The 14,116-nt window shown below is 33.1% G+C and overlaps 1 protein-coding gene across 1 annotated transcript in view; it reads right to left on the bottom strand.

Annotated features, from left to right (window-relative positions):
• Nucleotides 1-4,525, bottom strand: part of LOC122519845 — a 79,886-nt gene extending 75,361 nt beyond the window's left edge. The window contains exon 1 of the mRNA XM_043639596.1: nt 3,288-4,525. The gene's annotated coding sequence lies outside the window, so the exon portion shown is untranslated. The remainder of the gene's footprint in view (nt 1-3,287) is intronic.
• Nucleotides 4,526-14,116: the final 9,591 nt, after the last annotated feature.

Here is a 14,116-nt window from a genome sequence, read left to right as displayed (position 1 = left end):
CTTCTCTGTCCATTCCTGTTATGTATTACGTATAGATTAAAACAAAAAATTCTTTATAAATGTGTGCGTGTGTGTGTGTGTAGATTATTTTGAGATAATATATTTTTCGTGATAATTATCTTGAAAGGAAAAAAAGAAAAGGAAAGAAAATAAAACGAAAAAGTAAATAGAAGCGATTGCAAAAGTTTTTCGCGTGCGTTTTTGGAAAGATAAAAAAAAAAAGAGGCGAAGAAAAATTATAAAAAAAAAGAAGAAGATAAAATAAAATAAAGGGGCTGGCAAAGAAGGGAAGGAAGTGGAAAAAAAAAAAGTAGAAGAAGAAAAATGAAATGCAGATCATAATCGTACTTTTCAGTGCGACTCCCAACGGATCGTCGCTCATTTCTTTCAACGGGGTAGCTTGCTTTAAAAGGCAAAACTTTTTTCTTTTTTTTTTTTCAATTGCGCACATCGCCTCTCTCTCTCTCTCTCTCTCTCTCCCTCCTTCCTTATCTACCTTAACCTTTATCTCTTTCTACGCAATCCGTTGATCCTTTGATTTTTCTCTCTTCCTTTTACGAGCTAATAATTTATAGGTGAACGTGACAAAGAGAAAGGAGAAGGACCCTCCTATTACTTTGAAGTCAAAGTTAGCCCTGCTCATATTTCTTTTAATTTTATAGTATCGTTTTTTTATTTTTTTACTTTATTTTTTATCCTTTATATAATCATATTATTATAAAGATATCACCTCAAATCATCGCATCCGATTCGTTCGATAAATACGTTTTTCTTTCATCCAACAACCGACACGTTTTATATTCGATACTTTGATCTAATTAAGAATAACGCAAATAGTATGCATCTTTAAAAAGAAGTTGATGAAAAATATTTAAGAGAACAAAGTAACATTTTAAATGGCATATTTACGTTACCATATTCAAAAGATACTATCTTATAACATTAAAAAAGATTCAAGTAAACTTAATTATAATGAAATTTCTATTAAAATCAAAATTGTTTATGCTAGTGATCAAAATCAAATACTCATTAATTCTTAATTTCCCCCATCCCTCTCACTGATTCCCATAAGTTTTTCTTTTTCATTTTTTCCAGAAATAGTCAAAACGAACGTTCTACCCCTACTCGAACATAACGTGAAAAAATGTTATACCGTCCGTTAGTTGAAGCATCAATTAGGTAATGGTGGTGGTAATGGTGGTGGTGTGAATGAGTGATCAGTCAGACTTTTAGTCAGACAAAGGAAACGTGCGAAATTACACAACCGAGTATATTATAATGACGGACAGAAGCGTGCAAATAAGCAAACAAGTAAGCAAACAAGCAGCCAACCAACCAGGGACATGGACAGGTTGATGTTGGGTGCTTGTTCGAGAGGAACTGCGAACAGATTTACGGTGCGTTTTGGAATCTCGAAACTCTTCTCTCGCACACTTAACACTCGAGAGAGACCGTTGTTACCACCACCTCCTATCCCTGACCTTCTTTCTTTATTTCTTTTCGCCTTTCTCTCTCTTTTCCACTATTTCACCATCCTTCTTCTCTTTCTCTCTCTCTCTCTCTCTCTCTCTCTCTCTCTTTCTACTACGACCAGCACCATTTCCTCCACCTCACCGTTGGCATCTCCCCGGTATTTTCGAGCTCGAGGAAACTCGGCCGATTACATCGAGCTCTTTTCCTGGAACCAATCCCGGCCTCGTCGGTAGCAACCAACCACTTCCCCCTACCCCTCCACCCTCTCCTTCGCCCCTATTCCCATGCACTCTTCTTCTTCTTCTTCTTCTTCTTCTTCGTCTTCGACCCTTTACTTGCACACACACCCACACATACATATACACAGTGAAAATCAGATACAATTGAAGAAACTTATACAAAGAAGAAACTCAAGGAAAGCAACTCTTGGCCTCGTGCAGTAGAAACGCGGTAGAGTTAGGTCCTTCCTTCCTTCTCCTCCTATTTTCTTTCCGTTCCTAGTTCGTGTTTACTCGCGTGTTCGAACTCTGTCAGCATCGTGTGCCACGTCAAATAACCCTAAACAAATCGATCTTCCTCCACTTCCGCGACCAACGACGCAAATATATCTTAACCAAGATTTATTTCCAAAATGAATGAACACCCGTTATAACGTTTACCGATTATTTCGAATGCAATACGTTTTTTTTCATCCGTAAGATATTCAAATCCATATACATATATATGTATATGTGTATTGGAAATCTATATATATATATATATATATATATATACATTTCTACATTATTAAGATTAGTTTCCTCGTGAAAAAGTGTGTGTCGTTACCTTTGAATACTTTGATGTTGAGCAACCGTAACGTTTACCTATGCAAAGTAGACAAATTAGCCTAGTATGTGCTTAACAGGATAATTACGAATGGTAATAGTTAAGAGCTTGGTACTGAAGGCAAAAGAGGAATAGAGGAACGAAGAGACAAGGGAGAGAAGGGTAGGGAAAGGGTTTAGTAGAAAGACTGGATTAAATTAGATAATTACATTAAGCTACGGCACTTTACACGTCAAGCTCTTTTATAATTATTTCGCAAAAAAAAATTCCCGCTCGTTGGCGGCAATTGTAGCGAACGAAGACATTGATATTCAAACGAGGAATATTATCTTCCCTCTCCTCTTTTTGATCTTTCCGCCCCTTCGCTTCTGTTTCATTTTAATTCGATAAATCGTACGGATAATAATGCTATAGGTGTGATAATCGAATATTCCGAAGTGTCGGACACGTTGACTAATTTTGACGATCCTAATCCTATCGTTTCGAGTTCTAAAATGTAAATTCAGTTCCTTGTAAGTACTTATGTATATATATAAAGAGAAAGATAAAGAGAAAGAGAGAGAGAGAGAGAGAGAGTGAAGTATATATATATATATATATATGTATATCTGGAATCAAGGTATTTCATCGGTCAGTTCTCTGTTCTCAACCATTTCTGTTAGGTGTATGAAATGAAATCGAATTTAACTTTGAAGCCGTTGATCCCGTAACGGTGTCCGCTTATGAATTCTATTATTATCGATTTTAAACGGGACTTTTAATAAAGATTCGTTCGGCCTAACGAATCGATCGATCGAAACGTAATAAGTATCGCGAATTCAAATTCATTAACGCTTACCGCAAAGGAATCTTTATTAGCGAATCATCGATAGATGTAAATCAATCAGCAACACTCCGAATGGAAAAATGATGCATTCTAATTTAGTAGATTTAAGTGGAATATTAATTAAAGTAGATTTATATATTAGGACTATAAGAAGTTTACTTACATGTCCAATGATCGGCCACGTTGAACGCCTCGCTTATGTACCAACCACGCTCTTACCACCAATCAGATAACAGCAAGGGATTCTTCACAAATACAAATATTGTCATTAAAATAATAGTTTATGAAAATAGTTAGCATTCGCTTGACAACGGGATGCAAGTCGATCGTTCCTAAGCGAATTAACGGCAAGTCGAGCTTTTCTCACAGTCCACTTTAGTAGTAATAGTATTAGTAGCAGTAGTAGATCGTCCACTGAATTTTTGGGATCGAAATCCACTGATCCCTACGAACAATATCACAACAAACTACAGTTAGATATTCACTGACTCTTCATTCTCGATCATTTCAAGAATTTAACAACTCTCTTTATTCAGACAATTTTCACTAACGCGATGATTAAATATTGGCACTGATAAATGCTTTTTCTAACCGCACACGACCTGAACGACTCTAGTTTATTATTTGAGAGATAACATGGAGCTAGGAGAAGGTAGAAAGGGAAGTAAGAATAAGAGAAAAGAAGATAGGTAGCATATAGAGAAACGGAGAGGCAGAGAAGCAAGCAGGAAGCAGGCAGAAAGGCAGGCAAGCAGGCAGGCAGGCAGGCAGGAAGGAAGGAAGGAAGGAAAGTTCGGGGAGAGAAGGGTAGTCTAAAGCGAGGAGTCGGCTCGAAGAGGGGTGGTAGAGCGAAAGGGGAGAATGCTTGGGGGGGAGGGTGGTTCAAGGGGTGGCTCGCGAGCTGGATGTTGAGATATATCTCAACGTGTATTCGTTGCTTTGATCCTTTGTCTATGTATTCCTCTATTTAACTCTGTCTCTATGTATACATATAACTTGTTCTTTCTTCCTATTTTGCTCTTTCTCTCTCTCTTTCCCTCTCTCAAGCACTACTTCTGTCTTTCTTCTTCTCTGTCTCTATGTCTCTCTCTCTCTCTCTTTGATCTTGTTTCTATCACATAGGTCTCCTTAAATCGAGAAGGAACAATTCCAACGTCAACTCAAACTACAGCAAATGCGTATCGAGTGGCGTGGCAGGTGTACACGGCTCACTTCTGACGCCACTACAGCTGCCGATGGTACTGGCTCTCTTTCTGGATCCGGCTCTACCACTGGCACTGCCTCTCTGCTCTTGCTCTTGCTCTTACTCTTGCTCTTGCTCCACTCCGCTATGCCTGCGCAGCACCCGACCCGGCCAAACCCAGACCCGGCGTGTAGGTACCGCGGGCTAGCACTCGAGCTCCAGCTACCCTAGCTGCTTCATCCCCACCAATCCTTATTCTCTCTCTCTCTCTCTCACCCTCTCCCTTTCCCTCTCTCTCTGCTCCGACGACGCGCAGTGCCGAACCCACCACTATTCGCACCCCTTCTCACCTATCCCCCCACCACTTTCCATTTCTATCTCCTTTATATAATATATATATACACACACATATATATAATATATATATATATATCTCTCTTTCTCTCTATTTTTTCTTTCTTTCTATCTTCCTCTCTCGTCTTATTTCTTATTTGATTTTATTACCTTACACCACGTCATGTCTTTTGTATCTTTCTCCTTCATTGGAATTTTCTTCTCTTCGTTTTTCTCTTTTTTGGTTTATCTTTTTTCTTTTTTACTTTGCCTTCTACTCTCTCTCTCTCTGTCTTTCTATATATCTCTATCTTTTGTTGCTTTTTCTTTTCTTTCCACGTAACCCCAGAATTTGTTCTATCTATTAGTCTTGTTTCTTTCATTTTTTCCTCTCATTCTCCGAGAGTTTAATTTTCATCGTAAATAGCTTTCATTGTTAATCCAATTTGTTCACTCATCCCTCCCGATCATTTATATTCGATATTCCTTCTATTATTCGTATGCTACATTTCTACGATTGTACGCGGTAAATATATTTTCGGATCTTTTAATCGTTTCTTAATTATTTATATCCGTGTTTAGTAGCTTTTGTGAAATTACCACTACGTTTATAATCGTTAATTGGTAAAGCTACTTCATCAACTTTTAAGATTTTCTTCTTTCTTTCCTTTATTTCTCTCTTTTTTTTTTTTGTTCAAAGACCAATCCTCTTTTAGAACGATAAATTCGAATTTCCATCTTTATTTCTTTTTCTTTCAGTCTTTCTTTCTTTCTTTCTTTCTTTCTTTCTTTCCTTTTCTCTTTCTCTTTCTCTTTCTCTTTCTCTTTCTATTTCAACTGCACCACTCTTCTCGTCCACTCGAAAGGGCGAGTCTCTTCGACGTTTCCTTCGAACCTACCCAAAGAATTTCGCTTATTCGCGAAAGTCCTTCCTCGATCTTTACTCTTTCCCACCAAACTCCTGACCATTCGAACTTTGCTAACTCACGATTCTTGTTCTCTCTCTCTCTTTCTCTCTCTTACTATTTTCCTCTCTCTCTCTTTCTTTCTTTTTATCGTTCTCTCTCGAGCTTTCATTCTCTCTCATTCTCTCATCGATGCTAAAGGATTTTGGCAGAGCTCTCTCATGGTTCTTGTTTCTTTTACTTTTCTTTACGTTTTTTTTTTCTTTTTTCATACAAACCAACGACGGATGGTCGTTCGAGGGTCGATCGGATCCTTAAAGCGAGTATTACCGAGTGATTAATCGTAGTTTCTATTTCAAGATGGTAACCGCTCTTCTGTCTAAGACACTTTAGAAAATATTAATTCGATTCCTGTCCAAAATTATTCGATGATAACGGGACAATTATTATTGCACGTTAGTTTTTTATTTCTTTTTCTTTTTTTCTTTTTGTTGATTATCATTATTTACCTTTAGAGACAATATTTTATCGAAGTTTAGAATTTTCCACCTACAATCGAACGAATTAGGTCATCTTTATAAAACAAAAACAAACAAAAATGCAAACTTTGCCTTCATGATAATCAAAGTCATAATAATATTTAAAAAACAATCGATATATTATTATTTATCCAAATTATTATCAACGTTAACATATAAATAAAGGTGTACCATTTAAACCGATCCACTTAAATATCTTCGAAAATGTTGATGGTAGAAAAAACTGTATTTGACAAAAGTTAAATGATTTAAGGGAACGCACTATCTAATATTATTAATTTTTTTCAAACTGAAAAACCTTTCTATGCCCCCTTAACTTTAAAATAATCTATTTTATCATAATTGATAAAATTGAAATATCTCTTATCGTTTTCAGTACTGATAATTGAAAAAGAAAAAAGGTCAATTAATTATTAGTTATAATCGAAGAAAAAAGACAAATTATTAAATAACATATAATATTTCGATAGAAGTAAATAAACCACTGGACGAATCGATCGCTGTTCTCCATCTTTTAGCGTATTGAAGGGCTACAATAAAAGAACTTTAAAAAAAGGAGGATGGTGGTGGGAGTTAACAATAAAGGATCAAGCGATTAGTCTCGATTAGAGACTCAAGTAGTTCCATCGAAATGGGAGATAGAGATAAAATGAAAAGGGTTGGTAGGGACGATATAATTTATTATTCCCCCAGCCCCTTCCCACCTCGTACCTCCAATCTCTTTACCTCACCCTCTTGTAACGTTATTAGCCTGTTTGGCCATTCAGAGAGCAAATCGTCAAACTGTGCTTCGTCGACTTCACTGTAACTCTGTTTCTCTATGTAGAAAGAAAGAGAGAGAGAAACACATGTGATTACATACATGTATGAATGCATACATGCACAAGTGTATAATACGTACATGCATACATAAATATATACATACACATAGATACATACATACATAGATAGAGAATATCAGTTAAGCGGAACATGCAAATCACCGAATTGATCTAGTAATGATTAAAGGCAGTACTAATGGGTGCCTCTACGTAGTATGACGTCGAGGATACGACGCAGGAATGTTAATGATCTGAATATCGATGGGGAAACCTGTACCTCTCTCTCTCTTTCTCTCTCTCTCTGTACTATAAGGTATGCGTAGAAAATCTGATGAGTCCCTCTAAGGGAATTCGATTGAAAATTACGATCGATCGACTCGACTAGTTTGCCATTAATCGATTTCTACAAACCTCGAATATGTGTTTTTTATTTCATTTCTTTCTATCGTCTCGTTAAAATCAACAATTTTTAATCCACTCATGTATATTATAGAATTTGTTGTTTTCTTATTTCTTTGTTAATAAAGCAAGGCTTTTAATAATATCTAATAATTTAAAGTTTGTTTCAACGTTAATAATCTCAATCGAGAATTATTAATAACATGCAATATTTTATGACATATTAATCGAATGAGTGAGTACGATCCGAAGTAGTCAGAGTCAAGCATAGTTTGGACTTTCCGATTCGGACGTGTGCCAATAATTATAAAGATTAACCGAGTCAAAAAATTTGATATAAAATTTATTTAGTTTATAAATAATTTTTTTTTTTTATTACGAAACAAATTATCCAATATAATTTTATAATAATATTTTTGGATTCAATTTACTCTTATAATTAATTCGAATAATTTTCTCTCGAGAGAAGTATTTTAATTTTACTTTTTATATTTATATTGTTGATACTATCTTCCGACATTATTAAGCAATTAAATGTTGAACGAAACGTTAGGGAAAGGCTCGTTAAATCTCGAAATGCGTAATGCGTTTAATTCGTCACTCATTCAGACCAGAACATTCTATAAATCATTTTGATTTATACATTTCCGTTTGGTGAATATCTCTCTCTCTCTCTCTCTCTCTCTCTCTCTATCTCTATCTATCTATCTATCTATCTATCTATCTATCTATCTATCTATCTATCTATCTTTCTTCCTATCTCATTCACTGTCTCATTCACTCTCCCTCTCTTTTCAACAAAAGGACGAGCGATGATCGTTCTATTCAAAGCCGATCCTTCCGCTAAATTACGCGAATCGTTCGACGATGGAGCTAAATTCGATCAAGTGAGAACTTCTTTTTCTTCTCACTTCTTTTTCTTTTCTTTCATTATTTTATTTCTTTTTTTTTTTTTCCTTTTTGATCTTTCTATTTTTGACATAAAAAACTGTCTTCTTGACTACGATCCAAGGGTACTCAAAAGTTGCCGGAATTACCAACGTTAATCTCCGACAAATGTGAAAACGCATTTGTTGGGAGGGAAAGAAAAAAAATTCAAAGATTTTCTTCTTCGGTAAAAGATTCGAAAAGAAAAATATGAATTTTGTACATGAGCATAAAATTTTAACGAAACGAACTCGAGAAGAAACGAGATTAGATTAAATCGGCAAGATAGAAAAGAAAAGGAGGAGAAGAAAAAAAACTTCTTTTCAAAAAGAAATAGAGAAGATTAAATTAAAATTATTTCAGATTTTATTTTCGACGAACAATCGATCAGGTATTCGTCGTATGTGATTTATTTCCATATCTTTTTTTCTGCGAAGAGAACAGAGAACGCGTGCGTGTGCAATATAGATGAAAAAGAAGAATGTACCATTTACTATAAAAAACTCAAGTTATGTGTGTGTGTATATGTGTGTATAAGAGTACTCGAGGTAGGAAAATTTCCCCCTTTATTAACAAACTTTTATTCGAATATACATTAAAAAAGGGGAATGAGAGGGAAAGAAAAAAAAAAGAAAGACAAAAAATCATTGCTTGTTATACGCTTTGCGAAACTAGGAACGCGTGAGGAAGTAAAAAAGATGCTTCAAAATATAATAGAACGACCGATCGATCGTTGTATTTTCTTCATATTACCTGAACGTCCATCTCAAACGCTTATCACCTTAATCCGCAATTAGAAATCTCTCTTAACCGGTACTCGTGAGAATCCACTAACCATGTTTACCACCAATTACTGGTACTCATCGTCTTCGTCGTGATTGTTGTTGTTGTTGTTGTTGTTGTTGTTGTTGCAATTGGCCACCTTTAGACGGTCTGATCCGATAACCATAATCATAATTCCATGGCAGTAGAAGGGAAAGAGAAAGAGAGGGAAAAAGAGGATTACTTACAGCAATTCAATTATTTCGAAACTTCGCTTTTTAATTTTTTTTTTATTATTTACTCTACGAAAGAGATGGTTATTGCGATATCGAGTAAGGAATTAGAAGATTTGTAATTGTGATTATATATTTATTAGATACCGAGTAAGGAATTAGAAAAATTATAATTGTGATTATATATTTATTAGATACTAAATGAGCTAATGTTTCATATTTTATTATTAATTATTTATTTTTTTATTTCTTTTCTTATTTTCGTATAATTAGTAATTTATTTTTAATTTTACGAAACGAATCAACGAGAAGTGTTTATCGTTCGATAGAAAAATGTTTATCCTAATGTTCGTAAGTTTTTGTTTCGTTTCCTTTCTTTTTTCTTTTCTCCTTTTTTTTTTCTAAACTTTATTATTTTTTCTACATTTTTTTTTCTTTCTAATTTCGATGAAATTTGATATTTATCGTTCTTCGTTAACCGAGGAAAAGTTCTGGTTACTTAAATCATGGAAATATAAGCTATAAAACAGACTAAAGAATAGAAAATTGCGAAGTTAGTATATAAACAAAGATGAATTATATTATCAATCATATCAATTATTCCAAAAAATCATTCGAATTTGATATAAATGTTGTCGCAAAGATGATGAACGAATTATGGATGCACAATATCTTTCTCTTTTTATACGAGCTTATATTTACACGTAACTTAAAATATTTCTCTCTGTTGCGTGTTCGTAAATTTTAATGTTATTTCATTTTGTAGAATAATTAATCATCGGAACGAAAGTGAAATTTCTTTTTTTATTACCTACATGAAACGAGGACAAACTTTCAGGACTTATCGAAGATTAGATCAAAGTACGTATCTGAGTGAAAATTGAAAAATCGTTAAATGAATAATTATTATACTTTAGATGTTTATTAATTATTATAAAAATATTTAATAAAAATTTTTTAATCGATAAATTTTTTAATGACGATGCATTAAAAATTGACGTGCCATCCAATTAAACGAAATTAATCATAAATAATAATAATAATAATAATAATAATAATAATAATAATAACCCATATATATTAATATATATAGATATAAATTTACTATACTGTTAATCAAATAAATTCATAATCGAAGTACCATCGATATTAAATCATTAATTCAATAATACAAATATAGAAATAATGCAAAAGAACCTAATAAATATCTTCATGAAAGTCTCTTGATCGACCACTTACCAAGTACTCTGATCATTAGTAAAACACGAATAAAAAGCATCCCCCTTATAGCAAAATCCTGTCTCTTTTTTTTTCTCTGCCTCTCTCTCTCTTTCTCTCTCGTGTCCTCTCGTTATCGCGACCTAATAAAAAGAAAAAAAAAAAATCTAAAGTCTCCACTCTTTCCTCGTTATAATTTCGAAGTAACTCGGAGTAATCGTTCGAATCGATACCGCGAATAAATTTCTTTTCGTCTCTCTTCGTTCATTCAATCTATCTATATCTATTTATTTATCTATCTATCCGTTTATTTGTGTATGTATAAATAATATCTAGATAGTAAAATAAATAAATATATACATCTATTATACCTTCAGCTCCAAAATTAATTTAATCTTATTTTTGTAAATACTTTTCTTTTTGTTGGTTTCTCCTGATTGGAAAGGATCTTAACGAGAGTCTAGAATCCTCTGATCATTCCCAATCTAAATATTCCTTCAATTAAAGGATCGCTCCCTCGTTTACGTACTTATTCATCTACTGGTGAGGATTTAGTGAGAATAAAAAAAAGAAAAAAATGAAAAAATAAAACATTCAAAAGAGAAAGAGAAATAATCTACATATACATTTACAGTGAGTCACAGATGTATTTGTATACTTACTGTTAATTTCAAATAATCAATATTTTCCTGTAATACGATATTAATATCAAATTCTTATACAAAGAAACATATTTCGGTATTATTAAACTTGTAAATTAATATACATTTTATATTGCAAAAGAATATTTTATATATTATTATATAAGAGAGGTATTATTATATAATATACATAACTTATAATAAAACGGGCTAACAAAGTACTACTTAGAAAAATAATCATTGTAACTTTCTTTATAAATTTTGTTAACAATACAAATTTCTTATGCCATATACAATTCATATCAATTTGAAAGTTTAATAATCCTAAAATAGATTTCTGTATACATATATATTATATAATAATTTAAACGCTTTGCATTATAAGCAAATATCAATTATTTCAAATTTACAGTGGAGCCAGGTACGAATACTCCTGTGACTCACGTTATGTGTATTTATAATAAATATATATATATATATACATAAAAATATATGCATACAATACACTTATACATGTATACATATATTCAGTTGGGATCGAAAGGCAGGAAGCGTTACGATACGATAAAGTACCATGGGTCAAACGAAACGTGAATTATCGATTGCCAAAGCTTTCACAACCAACAAAGGTTCTCTCTCTCTTTTTCCCTCCCTTTCTCTCCCTTTCTCTCCTTTTCTTTCGTTCTCTTGTACAAATTAGGTATACCGCTACAAAGCCGGACTCTTACTTGAACATACACTAAATAATTGACATACCGTAATCGACTTCTATTGAGTCGTACACCTTTGTACTTAAGATACACGCGATTTTCAACCCTTCCGTTTCACCCCCAACCCTACCCTCCACTCCTCTCCTATTTTCCCCATACTTTTTTTCTTTCCACCTTTCAACTCCCCTTCGATCGACCGGAAAATATTTCTTTCCTTCTATCTCTTCCTACTTTTCTCTCTCTCTCTCTCTAATCCCTTCTATGTTTTTTTTTCTCCCCCAGTCACCCTCTTACAAAGTATTCAAAGGAATCAACAGTGTACACTGAGTGAATCGCTTGGACGAAAAGGACAATTGCGAGCTGGAACTATTACAATCTTTTGTTTTTTGATTTCAAGGTCATGCCTAGTGTATTCTCCTTTTTATATCTTTTTATTATCCTTTTAATCTTTTCGTTGAGAAAAAGATTATGGGAGTCAGTGTTAGTTTGTTCCTGTTTAAAAAGAATCGGTTATGTTTTTTATAAACTTAATCTCAACGAATGAATTAAAATTCATGTGTATATATATATAGAAAACTATTTAACCGATCGAAATATTTTTTGTTTAAAACTCTACACAAATTTCATTTTTCAAACATTAACCCACGACTTTAATCGCAATATCTAAACAATTTAATTTATCGATTTGACTGTATCCCAATATACACTTTTTGATTAGATCTGATTAGAAATAAATTTACATTAATTTTGAATAATTCTAAAGTCAAGCGTGTGTGCAATATGATATTGACACATAACGTTATTTTTATCTAATAAAAGAAGAATATTATTGTAAGTAACAAACAGATTGAAAAATAATACCAATAAAAAGCAAGTACCTGAGAATACTATCGTCGTGACGACGACAAGTGAATAACAAGTTATTGTTCCCCCTTCTCTCTCTCTTTCTTTCTTTCTTTCTTTCTCTCTCTCTCATTGTTACTCCTCATACAGACCGTCTATGCTTTCCATACAAGAACGAATAAAGGTGAAAATGAAGGATAAATATTGATAGGACAAACATCGTACGTGGAGTAACCGACCTCTTGAACGGGTTGTTTTTTAAGCTACTGCGTTTGTATTTTTCAGACGAGATTGTAAATAAAGAGAAAAAGAAAGAGATAGAGAGACAATGAAAGAGAAAGAAAGAGAGAGAGAGAGAGAGAGAAGATGAATAACCCACATTTACTTTGTTTCCTCATTAAGGCAAACATACATTAACCTTATGTTATCGAAAAAAGAATGAGCATTCTAATGAGATGAGCACATATGAAGAATATCAATGATTGTCGAATAAAATTTATATTAACATTCGTTTTTTTGTTCGTTCTTATATATAATATTATATACATATGAATAAAAAAGTTATTATTAATAGCAACAGTTTATAACTCATACTAACGTACATATTTTAATGCTCGTACGTTGGATGTTGCAAAAGAGAGGAAGAACGTTTTGACAAATGATAAAAGAAAAAATGAATGCGAAAATGATACATGCAAATCTGGAATATGTGTTACTATGCCTTACTTAAATAATGCAAAGTTAAACGATAATACTTGTACGTGTGTTAGTAAATATTTTAACATAAGTATAAGTATCTCTCTCTACGTATGTGTTATAAATACGGTAGATGAAGAAAAAAAATATTTATATATATATATTTATCGCGAGTGTAAAAATATAAAAATTCACTTTATCCCGTATTTAATACGATTCGTATATATTTTTTGTCCTATTTCGTGATATTCAAAGATATAGATTTAAATGCTTGAATAAATATTCTGATTTATCGTATTAAGAAATAAAATTAATATTTATAATTGATATTTATAATTGTCGATGAACGAATGTCTTTCGAATATCGAATGATAAAAAGAAGAAAAAAGAAAAAAAGGAAAAAGAGAGAAAAGGAAAAAATGATTTATGCAACGTCGATAACAGAAGGGGGCCTGAAATCACGATAATTGACATAGGAAAGTTTGTAAAGAAAGTATAAGAAAAGTTAAAATAGAGTGAAGGGTAGTTTCTGCGTGAAGAAATAGAGAGAAAGATATAGAGATGGTTTTTCCTTCTAGAGCAAGCATCGCATCAAGAAACGCAGAAAAATTGACCGATGACGATGTCGGAAAAATCCACAAAAATCCTCCCCTGTCGTTCGGACGCGAGCGAGATGAACGAGAGAACGACGTCCACGTCGTTTCGTGATTTATCGTTCGTGATTCGTAGGACGCAAACGCGTTCTCCTGAAAACAGAGAAAAAGATATATAGAAAAAGAGAG

This window comes from Polistes fuscatus, unplaced genomic scaffold (assembly GCF_010416935.1).
Source record: "Polistes fuscatus isolate 324 unplaced genomic scaffold, CU_Pfus_HIC Scaffold3, whole genome shotgun sequence".
Lineage (NCBI taxonomy): Eukaryota > Metazoa > Arthropoda > Insecta > Hymenoptera > Vespidae > Polistes > Polistes fuscatus.
The sequence above is the reverse complement of the archived record's forward strand: the minus strand, read 5'-3'. Positions and strand labels throughout refer to the sequence as shown.